The sequence below is a fragment of the Echinops telfairi genome, unplaced genomic scaffold, assembly GCF_000313985.2.
Source record: "Echinops telfairi isolate 266 unplaced genomic scaffold, ASM31398v2 ScPeMD7_4;HRSCAF=17, whole genome shotgun sequence".
Classification (NCBI taxonomy): Eukaryota; Metazoa; Chordata; class Mammalia; order Afrosoricida; family Tenrecidae; genus Echinops; species Echinops telfairi.
This window is the reverse complement of record NW_022103900.1, coordinates 9,166,202-9,179,525: the sequence shown is the minus strand read 5'-3', so window position 1 is coordinate 9,179,525 and position 13,324 is coordinate 9,166,202.

The window sequence follows — 13,324 nt, the reverse complement described above, 5'->3', positions numbered from 1 at the left end:
TCTAAGGATGAGCTATCTTTGGAGCAGCAGCAGAGAGAAACCTGAGGGCCGTGAAAGACCAGGTTCAAGATTTCTGCCTCAAGCAGAGGAGATGGCCCCAGCTAGATGCAGCAGAGCCTGTGGCATGGAGACTAAGAGTGCCACACGAATGGGGTGCTTTCTCCTCCTCCGGCCTGAGATGATGGAGCAGTGGGACAGAGCTACAGGCAGGCTGGCTTCCTGGCTGATGGAAGTAAGTTTGCTGATCCTGACTTCTGGTAATCTATTAAACTTCTCTAAGGAGCCCCCTTAATTGTGAGTCTTACTTGTGAGTTTCATGTGGCCGCTGCAATGGATTATGGAACCCAGCATAGACGCAGAGTGGCCTGAGAAGAACAGTTGGTGTCACAATAGGTAAGGAAGGATGGATCCTGGAGGCTTATCTGATCCTGCCCATGTGGCAATAGGAAGGCAAGGGGAGGTCAGATATGGCTCTCAATTGCCATTTACTGCAATATATTTTACAAAACGTTTTCCTTCAGTGGACCACTGTCAAAAGTATTTGAGAGCCATTGGCCTACGTAGTGAGTCAGGGACGCAAACAAGTCATTACTGCAGAGTAAAACCACTACTCTCCGGAGGATAGCTTTAAACACCGTTCTGTTCGGGCAAAGGGGAAAGTATCCCAATTGAAGTCCTCCTTATGGACAGGGGGAAGGACAGCTAGGGTCTGGGCAGAGGCTCTAAGCCAATCCAACCAAAGCCAGTGCCGTCCTGATCATGCAAACTAATAGCAATCGTCAGGAGGGGGTTCTAAAGCTGCAAGGTTTGTGGGAGCATGGAAGCTCATCTTTCTTCTGCAGAGGGGCTAGTGAGTTTGAACCACTGACCTGCTAAAGTTACATGGGATTTTCTAAGCATAAGAAATAAACTACACGAATGCAGGGGAGAATGAGATTAACTATCACATCATTGCAAGGTTATAATGAGCTTAAAATTGCAGAAAACAAAGTAAATCACATCGGGTGATAAGACAGGAAAGGAATGTAGTTGGAGAGCCATTCAAACAGAAAGAAACATTCATTATTCACCAACTTTTGAAACAGAATTTATTATTTAGTGAACATACGATCCACAGCACCCAATGAAGGAATTAGAGAATCAGTTACATTGGAAGATCATAGTTGTGTGACAAAAGTTGTATGAGTCCCTAATAAAACAATTTTTTTAAAAAGATCATAGTTGCGGGCCATATTTTGGAAATGGTAAGCTATTTGACTTTCAAGTGAGAAATTACATAAAAATATTGTGATCAACACTGCTCGAAGGTAACACACAGTGCTGAGACCATAGAACTCTCCATTTTTAGGGCAATTAGTCATCAGGGGGAAAAAACACCACCAAACGCAATGATCAATATATATGTACCGAGATTTGGCTCCTGATAAACACCCAGATGATCACACCAGGTCTACTCAGCCCACTGATAAAAGTTGGCAAGATTTAGGATTCATCTTAGCAACATTCCCAGGAAATGAAGTTTGGCTCGAGGCAATGCCTAGAAAAGGGCAGATCTGCATCTCGTTAACATTTGTGCTGGTGGAGTCCCAAAAATGGGTGTAATCTGACCCAAAAATAACTGTTATCATCAATGCTCCACTGCTACCGGAGTGTGGAACCATCTGAGAGCAGTAAAAAAAAAAAAAAAATCAGATTATTTCTTCAAACACAAATGGCTGGTGTCAAAACGAGCTGCAACAGCGCCACGTTCAGCAGCTGCACCTGGGTGGTAACTAGGGAGCTATCTGGCTGTACATGTTTGTGTCACACATCCGAATTTCAAGTAGAAGATGGAATACACTTGGCAGCACCTCATAAAAACGGGGTGGGCCTTTCTTCCGCACTCCATAATTTGAGCCTGAAGCCTTAAAAATAGGAGCAAGCCATGGCATAAGTGTGTTTTTATCTATGGACAAATACATATTTTTCCATGCCAATAATGGCATTTAAAAGGGAAATGTACCTATTTGGCCACTGACCACTTCTACATCATGGCTTTCTTAAGATTTCCGTTTTAAGCAATCTTTCCTAGACACCAATATTGGCCTACGAACAATTTGCTGCACGCCAAGAACTTACTTCTCAAGCCCAATTATCTAGAAAGCTCATGAAATGTGTGCCTTGGCAGGTTCCAGGAAGGGGAAAACAACAAGCAAACCAAAAAAAAACCCTTTTTGATCAGTCAGGTTTTAAAAAGTCACTTTTAGAATCCCCAATCCAAGATGATCATTGTTGAAGGAGGGCACACAGATAGAGAGATTAATAAAGGAAAATGAGACGCCTTTTCTTTTGTGCTTGTTTTAACTAGTCCCTGTTCAGATGAATGAACGATGGTGAGAACTGGAAGGGAGGGGCTAGAAATCCGACTCTCCTACATTGTGTAACAGGACCGTGACCGCCGTCATTTGGGTGCCCCCTTTTAAAAGCACCTAAAAAATTAGTGCAACCTTACTCGGATTTCCTTGCCACGTGAGCATCCAGGAGATTGAGAGTTAGTTACCTAGAAATGGTTGTGTGCCGAGCTGTGGGTCCTAACGGCGGCCCTGTGTACAGCAGAACAAAGCACGGCCCGGTCCTGCACCAGCCTCGCAGCTGGGATGGCTGAGGCCCCGTATCCATCTATCACCTTGATGGTCTTATTAATTTTCACTGACCTTCTACCTGACCAGGCACGGTGTCTTTTACCATGGACTGGTCTCTTCTGAGAAAATGTCTGAAGTGTGTGAGATTCTAGTTGTACTTTTTCCACGACCGATTCATTTGTTCTTCCGGCTGCTGTGGTATTTTCGTGGCAAACGAAATTTTTTAGCCGGTACCTAGAAATAGCTTACTTATTTTCTCAGCCGCAAGAAATTCAAACTCACCGCTACCGAGTAATTTCAACACACAGCACCCCGACTGGACAGACTAGAACTGCCCGTTTGGATTGCCAAGGCTGGAAATCTTTGGGGGAGCGGACAGCCTCATCGTTTTAACCCTCGGAGCCGCTGGTGGGTTCCAACTGACAATAAGTGGCCCATTACACCACCGTGGTTCCATCAGTGATCAGTAAAGAAAGACGTTTCCATCTTTTCTCTTAACGCCTCTTTTCCACTCTCGCTGTATTGACTGGTTGGTAGCCGGAGGTCCTTTCACTATGTAATCTCCTGAGGCTGGAAATTCTTGAAAAGAGGGTCTGCATATTAGTCATGGTTTTCTCCCCGACCCCCATCACAGTACCTGATATAGAATTGGCTTTTATTTTATTTCTATGTATATTTCAGAAAGAATGAGTGTCTTTGAAACATCACAATAACCTAGGCTACTGGAATGATGATATTATTCTAAAAATGTACTAGACTCACATTAGGTTTTGTGGAATATTATTTTTAAAAATCTCAATAAAAGTTCTCATATATACATATCTGGTTTCAAAAAAAGAACCTAAGGATTTTGCTAGGCAAGTAGAGATAACAGAGTTTTATTTTGTTTTGTTTTGAAGGGAGGGTGTGGGTACATTGGCAGATAGAGTAAGATATACTAAGTCACATTCTTACAGCATATGGGCAAAGAAGTTTGCCTTGGCAAAATTTTTATTTGTTCAGATATAAATGTCTACCCACAGAATTATGTATTTTGGCCTAGAGATAAATTTCCCATCCCTCCAAAGGTCCAGAAATGAAGAAATAAGGAAGCCCTTCTAAGCATACTTTTTCTGGGATTAGAACTAAACAGAGGAACTCTTGTAGGAAACATATTTGAGAGAATAGGAAATACAGAAACATCTATAGTGACTTATCACATCTAAAATACAAAATATGCATACTTCTTTTTAAATGTGATAAGAGGAGTATTATATGTATGGATTTAATAAACATGTATGCTATGACAGAAGCTATAAAGGCTAACTTTACAAATTGCCCATGAAAAGTACACATTTTCTCATCAATATTTACAGAAACTAACTTAAATTTTATGGTGAGATACTGCAGTTAAAGGGAGAAGACTTCAGAACATGTAGAATTCGGAGAAAAAAAGAGTCAAGCTCCACTCTCTAAGTCCATCAATACATTTTTCAGAGTATAATGATTCACATACAACCTTAACTATTTCTTGTTAGTAGAAAAAGTCAGATAGATTTGAAGTCAAAGCTTGGCTGTGTCCTATACAAACTGGAAGTACTACGGACTTTTTGGTAGAGTTATTTTGCCTTGTAGATGAAGTACTCTAACTAATGAAAATAAAGTCTTCCTGGTAGAAAGTTGGTGCCTGATCCATGGTCATAGTTGCTTACATTAAAACTAGCATTTGACAGCCTTAAAAGTCATCACGATACACCCCATCCTCCAGGCATGTGCACAAATGGATACAGGAGCAGAACTGGCAGCTCACCATGCAAAAGAAACAAGAGAGTGGCTTTGGACAAATAAAGAGCTAATTACGAATTCATCACTAGTTGATTTGCACCGATACAAATATCAAATCGAGTTCTTCAGGTGATAGAAAAATGATTCTAGATAACAATATAAAATTGAAAACAGAACCATATAGAATATAAATATGACGTGCAATATTTAAGGCAGTAACAAGGAGATCCTGTGGGGTTTAAGTTTTCCTAGAGTTAAAATGCAGGACAACAGTAGTATAAGAGGCTGGAGGGAGGGGAGTAGATCTTGCATTTTCTGGGGACAGATGAAAGTACTAATATTTTTTATTAGATGCCATTAAAGGTTAGCTTGCAGAATACTTCATATTAAAATATTTTAAAGTACCTAATAGGAGAAAATAAAAATTAAAAATTGCATTTTAATAAAAACAGAAATACTAGTTATATTGGTTAAATACTAGTTATATAATCACATTAAAGGAAAATGATCTAAATATCCCATAGAATACTACCAAACTCACTTAGAGAATCCAGGAGCTCACATGCTAAGGGGCCCAGACTCACTTGTGCTTCGCCTTTTTGCTCACAGTGCTATTTACCCCAGGCACAATTCAGTGCCAACCATGTGGCTGTGTCCAAAATAGATCCAAACCTCTTCAACTTTTCCAGATCAAAACTGGCTGTCATGACCCCTCTGCTCACACAGCCCTGTTGTTACTCTGAGCTGCCCTCCGGGGTAAAAAGAACAAAGCATTGGCTGGCCCTGCACCATCCTAAGAATCAATACTATATTCAAGTCATGGTTGCAGCCACACTAATGCAGACCCTGTGAACAATAGGTATGGGAATTATGAAATAGGAATCTAATCTGCTGTACAAAGTTTTACCAAAAAAATGCACTGAAATAAGTTCACACATCATCTATAGGAGACTGTCTTTAAAACAAAGATGAGACAGCAAGAGGGCTGAGACATTAAATTAATGGGAACAAAACAACCGGAACAGAAATAATGAGAATGTTCACACATTGTGAAGAATGTAACCCGTGTCACTGAACACTCTGTGTAGAAAGGGTTGGATTGGAACCTCAATTGCTGTGCAAACCTTCACTGAAAACACAATAAAATATAATTTAAAAACAAGAAAGTTAAGGCACTTAAAATTGTGTTAGGGTTCTTCGTTTAAAGCCACTTGTGCAGTTGTGATAGAGAAAATCCACTTGCCAAGATCTGTCAGGATGCACTGCCGTTTCTCACAGTTGAACTTCATAGGACACTGGCCCGGCCTCACGTTGTTACATAATCACAGCAAGGCTTTCCTTGTTCTTCCTGTTGTTTTGAAGATGTATCGGACTTATCTGCATGTGATACTTAACTGCAGATAGCATTTATTTTATTCCTGCACATAAAGGACAAAGCAAACGAGCTTATCAAATATCGTGCTTAACTAATTATTCTGTTAAGTTTGAAAAGTCTTACTTAAATGGTATTTCTTAGAAGTGATATGTTTGACTTCAGTTTATTGCATTTAATGCAAGTGGGTCTGCATTACTGTGATTTCTTGCGATGCTGTTTCCAAACTGGGGAAGAAAAAAAAAGCACACACACATATGAATTGAAAGACAATAGAATTTTCCTATGAACTCTTTGAAGCCTGTATACATATACATACTTACCGGAAAGGAAGGACTGCTTATCAACAATGCTCTCTGGGAGGAAACGCATCCCTGGGGATTATGGTTCCGATCGACTTGGAGGTAATAAAATGACAAAGCTTCTTTCATTTCTTCCATTCACTCAGGGACGACTACAGAATAATAATAGATTGTAGATTTCTGTAGTGCCATCATAAAGATTTACGCAAAGTGTTCCTTTCTTTCCGATTGCTGCTACTTTCCCCTGTGTTAGATACTGTCATTAAATTCTCCACCCTCACCATTACAGCTTCCATTACCACCCACATGACACTACAGCTTTATCCACGGGTGGCAGATGTTATCACCATATGTCATCAGATCAATTTTCCATTCAAGGGGAATGTAATGTTTGGGGGAAAGCCAACTCACACTTTAGGAAAAGCTGTCTCTGTAGTCTTCACCAGCCGCAAAGGAAGGCGTCCTTTCAACTCCTCCGCTCGGATGGCTGACCCAAAACTCAGCGGGGGTCTTACAGGCGCTTTGCGTGTTCCCATGGTCCTTGGGCTCTTCCTCACTGTCACCTGCCAAATTGTTTCCGTTGAGGAGTGTGGTGTCATTGCTTTCCTGTCTACTTCCACTCATCGCTGAACCGGCTACTGAGAAGATCGCCGAAGGAAAGTAGCGATCTCGGGTCTGGATCATGCACCTACTGCTGCTTGTTGATTCCAAAGTCTACACCCTAACTGCTTCTTCCCGAAGTTGGCATCGTTCGTGTCGTTTGAAGTTTTTGCTCCATGTAGCTTTAAAAGGATGTCAAAGTTAAGGCAAAACCATTTAATAGACACTACAGTCTGATTTCTTTCTCGTGCCCTTTTTCCTTGTAGGTTTCCCCCCTCCATTTTCTTCTCCCAATTCCACTTGTTGAAGATGTGTGCCTTTCCAAAGTTATTGAACATCTATAATTCCCCAGTCACTCTGTTTAGGCTCTAGCTCTTTCTATATCAAATAACATTTACTTGGGTTTTGTTTGATATGTACACGTACATTTGATATGTGCTCATACATTTCCAAATCTTAGGGATGAATCTGAAATTATTTTGAAGGCATTCCAATCTAAACCACTGTCTTTTCTCCCCAAGTTGTACAGTTAAGGTGTGGTATATCTGAGAAGCTGGGAAGTAAAAGCGGTTACTTGCTTTTATTGGTAATGTACCTACCTCCGTTGTCAGAGCTAAAATTTGTTGAACTGTGAGTCTGTGTTATCCGTAACCATGAATATCTTAGAGGCTTAGATTATGTTCTTCCTGCATATTTATGATGCCAGTTTCAAGTTATTTCCATTTCATGGTCAAGCCTATCTGGTGTTTCATATGGAACAAAATTCCAACGATGATTTTGACTTCTCTTTCTCCAGATATTTTCTAGTTACTTTGTATTTTCTTAATCCATGCTGCCCAGTAATTACTATCCCATTTCAAGTATGACGAGCTGCACTTTTATATGAGCATTTCTTAATTTAACTTTTTTTAAACTCGGTGTTCTTCCAGAAGACAGCTAGGTTGTGAGCATATCTGGGCAATGTGAAACAATGGGCTTAGAGAAAAGTCTAAACTGACATCGGCCTTCCCTGAAGTGATGAATGATGTTCAAACATATCGTATCTAAACATATATTTATTCCAAACCCACTAGGGACCCTATAAGTCAGAGCAGAACTGTACTCTAGAGTTTCCAATACTGTAAATCTGTATGAGTGCAGACTGCCTCCTCTTTCTCTTGAGGACTGACTGGTGGGTTTGAATTCAGCCACTCATGATGCCTCCAGGGCTCGCTATCCCTAGGTTAGTTCACCTGTTGAGGCTTGCTCATTTCTAAAGTTGTCAATGGTTTGTTTTCATTTATTTGGGATGGCACCCCCCTCCCCCAAATAGAGAAAAATAAAAAAATTTTTAGACATTTTACCCTCCCCCAAGAAAACTTTATGAACACTGCTTAGCACATTTGCAGCCCTTTTTAATATGAGTCCCTGAGGAAATCAGTTCACCATTTTATTTTAACCCACGATAGCTCATTGTTAAGTAAGTTCTCAATTGATAGTAAACCATTTTCCACTGACCTATTTGAATTCATTAACATCTTTTGGGATCATTTTTAAGATAACTTTGACACTATTACTTCCCCACAGAATCATCTATACTCTTAAAAGCCTTAAACAGAGAAACTGTTAAGGCACGTCTCCCAGCACATTGTCCCCTTTCTCCTGCAGAGTTGAATTATTGTTGAAGGCCTTTGCTATCATTCTATTAACCAATCAGATGTTAGAGCAGACAATATGTCTGCTATGTAATTTCATCATTCACACAATTAAATATAAACATAAATGTGCATTATATACATATATTTACCTATTCAGGTCGCTATACAGTCAGAAAGTTGGTTTTGTTTGATTTTATTTTGAACTTGTGCTGTGATTCGGGTGGGTGTTCACAGAGCAGACTTCCAGCTTTACACGCAGCGCTTATCCACTTTGTCTCACCTCGTGCACCGAGACCCCTCATTGTGCCATCACTGATCCAGTGTATCCCTGTGTTCCCACTTCTGTTCCTCCTTCTCCATCTGAACTCTGATGGTGGTTAAATGCTATCCTTCTAACCTTAACTTGTTGATTCTTCTACCACGGGGGTGAGGTCAGTTCCAGACCTGAAGAGTTACTAAAGGCCATTGTCTGGGGCGTACCATCTGTGCCTTTCTGACCACTAAATATGGTCTAAAACTGGGCTACACGGAGAAGAATGTGGCATCGGGACCAGAGTGAGGCGCATCGACTCCCTGAGGTATGCCGATGACAAACCTTGCTTGCTAAAAGCAGAAAGGATTCAAAGTGCTTCCTGATGAAAATAAAATATTGAGGCCTTCAGTATGGATTGCAACTCAATGTAAAGGAAATAAAAATCCTCACAACTGGACCAATGAATATCATGTTAAATGGAAGAAAAGGTTGAAGTTGTCAAGAATTTCATTTTGTTTGGATACACAAACAATGTTCATGGAAACAGCAGTCAGTCATCAGCCAAGATGCAGTGAAGACCCCAGGTGCTAGTCTTTCTGATGGCTGGACGCCATCTGATTTCTTCACTACTCTGCTATGACAGTCCTATCTTCAGGGATCTCTTCTTGAGGGCGAGTATCCACTAGGGCCATGTCATAATAACTAGTAGTCCTTAGATTAAAGCTCTGATTAAATGTGAGCCCCAAATCCATTTATGTATTTGTGGGGTCTTTTATGTCCCTGGTTTACTTTAGCACCATCCTTGTCATCTTATTAAGCAACATAAAAAATCATCCACATAGAGCATAAGGTAATTTGATTGATATAGTACTATTAGTTTAGCCAATGGAATAGAATTTAATATACTGTTGATTAAAGAAAATTATATGCATATAGGCCAGCCTTCTAGATGGCAATACGTAATTGTTGACTAGTACACAGTAAAAACTTAAGTAACTGGACACCATGGCCACAGCAGTGAGCTGGCAAGTTAGAGCAAAACTGTCAAGAATACTCATTCACAAAGGCAGAACTCGACCTGCTAGCCTATTCCCACATGTCACAAAAAAGAGAGCGCGAAACAGTAAATATATGGTAATCCTGGCTCACCGTATCTTAGTCACTCTTAAAGCAAGAGCTCTGAACCCAAGTCTGCAACCACTAATTCCATAACCGCGGGATACCAGTCATCGGTTTTCTCTCACACTTTGGCATTTCAGCCGTAAGTCCAAGGGAGTATTTCCGTTCCTTAAATCTGTGACATGTGAGTTTAAGGTGAAGCACAGTGTGCTTAGTGACGTTTTCCAAACTGGAGTCTTCTGGTGTGGCCTATGAAGGATGTCACGCACCTAGAAAGAGCAGAGCCTAAAGTTCCAGTTGTCTACAGACATGGCCTGGGTCATCACTGTCTGGATGGAAACTCATCAAAATCGTGAATTAGGATCATAATACCCGGTGTGTTCTTCTCTTGGGATCTATATAAGACCCTCTACGGGTCTGTAATGGCAGGTTCCCCCTCCCAGTTTGCTCACCAACAGAAAGAAATATAATAGCCTTCTCCAAGACAGACATGCCCCACGCACCTTGTCTTCAAACAAGCAACCATCTATGTGAGGTGTCAAAACAAAGTCTATGTGGAAGATGCACACCAGCTTGCGCTATCCAATATTGTAAACCATGAAATCAAATTCCAGAAGAGGAAACAGTACCAGAGCTTAAATTCTGAGCACCCAATTTTCAGAAGGCTATCGATGACCATGGAAGCCCACAATTCATCGGCAGGGTCACCGGGTGGAGTCACCGCTGGTGAATCCCCTCGGACCCTAGTGTGGGGATAAGAGTAACCTGGTGACCAGGCAGAAAACATTGTAAAGTCGATTATCGACATGATGTTAGTTTAAAATGTAATGCCTTACCGTTTGATCTCCCTTTTGACCCATTTTAAATTTCTTTTAAAATATTTTCTACTTTCTCTTCGAATGAGGTTTTTTTCTATTGTACCTTATCATTTTTTGTATTTTTCTTTTATTTTGTATGCTTCTCTGTATATGAAATCCATCATAGGAAAATATACAGAGCCAGAACTGGATTAATAGTTACCTTGGGACATGGCAGGGAAGGTTTGGGGAAGGGGGAGAGGGGTTTAAAAACAATTAGCTACAAGAAATTCTAAAATGTTCTAAAATTAATTTGGTGGTGATTACACAACTCTTCTTGGTGTTATTGAATTATTAAATTATATGTGAATTAAATGCCAGTAAACCTTTTTTAATAAAAGAGATCAAACAGCATATTGCATTGGGCAAATCTATTGCGCAAAACCTCTTTAAAGTGTTAAAGAGCAAGGATGTCACTTTGAGGACTAAGGTGGGCCTCAGTCAAGCTCTGTTATTTTCAATGGCCTCCTATGCTTGTGAAAGTACGACAACAAAAAGGAAGCCCTAAGGACAACTGAAGCATTTCAACTGTGTCACTGGTGAAGAATATTGAGAGTAGATTAGACAGCCAGAAATACAAACAAACCTGTCTTTGAAGAAGTACAGCCAGAATGCTCCTTAGTAGTTATGCTATAATGTTCCTTAGAAGAAAAGAGACTTTGCCTCAGATACATTATTCATGTTATTAGGAAAGACTAGTCCCCAGTAAAAGACATCATGCTTGGTAAAACGGGGTATTTTTTTTTTTAAGCAAAAGAAACAAGAAGAATAGGGAGACCCTCAATGAAGTGGATTGACAGAGGGCCTGTAATAATGAGCTCGGTCATCACCAAAACTATGAGGCTGGCACAGGATCCGGCCGTCTTTCCTTCCGTTGTACATCCGGTCACTAAGAGATGGAAATGACCCAAGGCACCTAGCGACAACACAAGGATTTTTTAATTGTTCCACATTTTTCTCCCACTCTATTCAGGATTTTCTAATGCAATACTTATCAGAGAGTTTGGTGGTGGTAGCCAGGCCCTGTCCAGTTCCCCTGGTCTCAGGGTCATGGAGACCAAGGTTCGGTGTGGTTCTTTCACTCATGGCACAGATTGTGTCCATGTGCTTTTTACTTGACAGACTCTTTCTCTGGATAGGAGCGTGGCTGCTCACAGGGTTTTAAGACCTTAGTTCCTACCCACCCAAGTAGGATACAGGACATTGTCTCTTGAATTATGTTTTCCCAATAGACCTTGGTGTCCCCTGAGACTATGGTCCTGACCCCCTCAACTTAGAGACTCATTCCTTCAAGGAGTTGGATAATGTCTAAGAAGATTCACACCTTTCACTCCTGTGTACTTCATCACATGAATATGCACATACTCCTCTATCCTTTGTCAGACCTGTACGTAATCATGGATATATTCCCGTTCTCCATCTCACAGCTCATTGGTCTCCATGTTTATCTAATGTCTACTCGTAGCTCATCACAGATCGTATATCGAACAGAACAGCAATATTTTAGTACCAAGAATAGTCTGCTACATTATCATAGTCAATAAATATTTGTGAATTCATACTTTTAAAAGCATCTTGTTCATTTTCGATACAACTAATCCATTTTTTCTAATGAATGTGCATGCCTTTATAGTCTCCCTTGAGTATCTCCTACTGTTCGGTGATTCTTAGTGTCTTTTTCTATTGCTGACAGAGGTCACCCTGGTGGTCTGCTAGTCTCCTGGAACTCAAACAATTCAGAGTAACATGCAAAATATCTTGGCCAGTGGAGTCAGTGTTTTATCCTGGAGTCCCTACAAACATTTGGGTGAATGCCATCAAATTCTGCTAATTTCTTTATTCCTACATATCAGTTAGGTTGAGGATAGTCTCAGTAGTCCTTATCATCTTTGGATTTAGTATTCTGAATCTCTGTTTCAAATGACAGTTTAGGAATTCTTTAATGAATTTCTCAGTGAAGACTAGGAAACAATTATTGTCTTGGCTCTTTAATTTTGTTCATGGATATCTTTATACCAGAGATATTGAATAGTCCCCCCTTTGATCCTTCAGCTTACTCTAACATAGCTGAAGGCATGCGATCTTTGACATTTTGGTCCTTTGCAAGATGGCATACTTTTTGATGCATCTAGACTGCCACTCTTCGTGGTCTCCCCCTATTCCTTTACTTGGCAACTTTCATAGGTCCTATGACGGCCCTCTCTTTGTCCAGTCAGTGGTGACTACTGATTACTTCATCCTTTGGTCTGCGGCACCGTTCTAGTGTCAAGTCTCCTGTGTTTCTCTGTGGTCCCTGTATTTCCAAAAAACCTTCCCTCCATCAGAGAAAAAGTTGTCCCGTTTCTGCATAAAATATTGAAGTCCTTTCCATTACGAGCTGCTCCAATCTGGAGACTTTCTTAAAGGCTTAACTTTTAAAATTTATTTTCATTTTAGGGCTTTTTAAAGACAACTTTTATGACTGAAGAAAGCTGTTCAGTCATAGGAGATTTTGTAATAACTCACTTGTTGTAAAAAGGTTGTTTATCACTCACTCAGACTCTTCTTTGGAGGTCTTTTTCTTTGACTCTGTCAGACAAGCCCACAGTCAGCTGAGTTCCTTGGTCACCAAGGTCTGACTGTCACTGCCCCTTAGGAAAGAACTACATTCTATTGGTAGCAGCCTTTGTCACTTCCCTGTGTCCTTTCTGTTTACAATCTCAATGGACACTTTAGATGCAAGGGGTGCCCACTTTTTTCTTTTTAAATAATTAAATCATTTTATTGGGGGCTTGTACAACTCATCACAATCCACACATA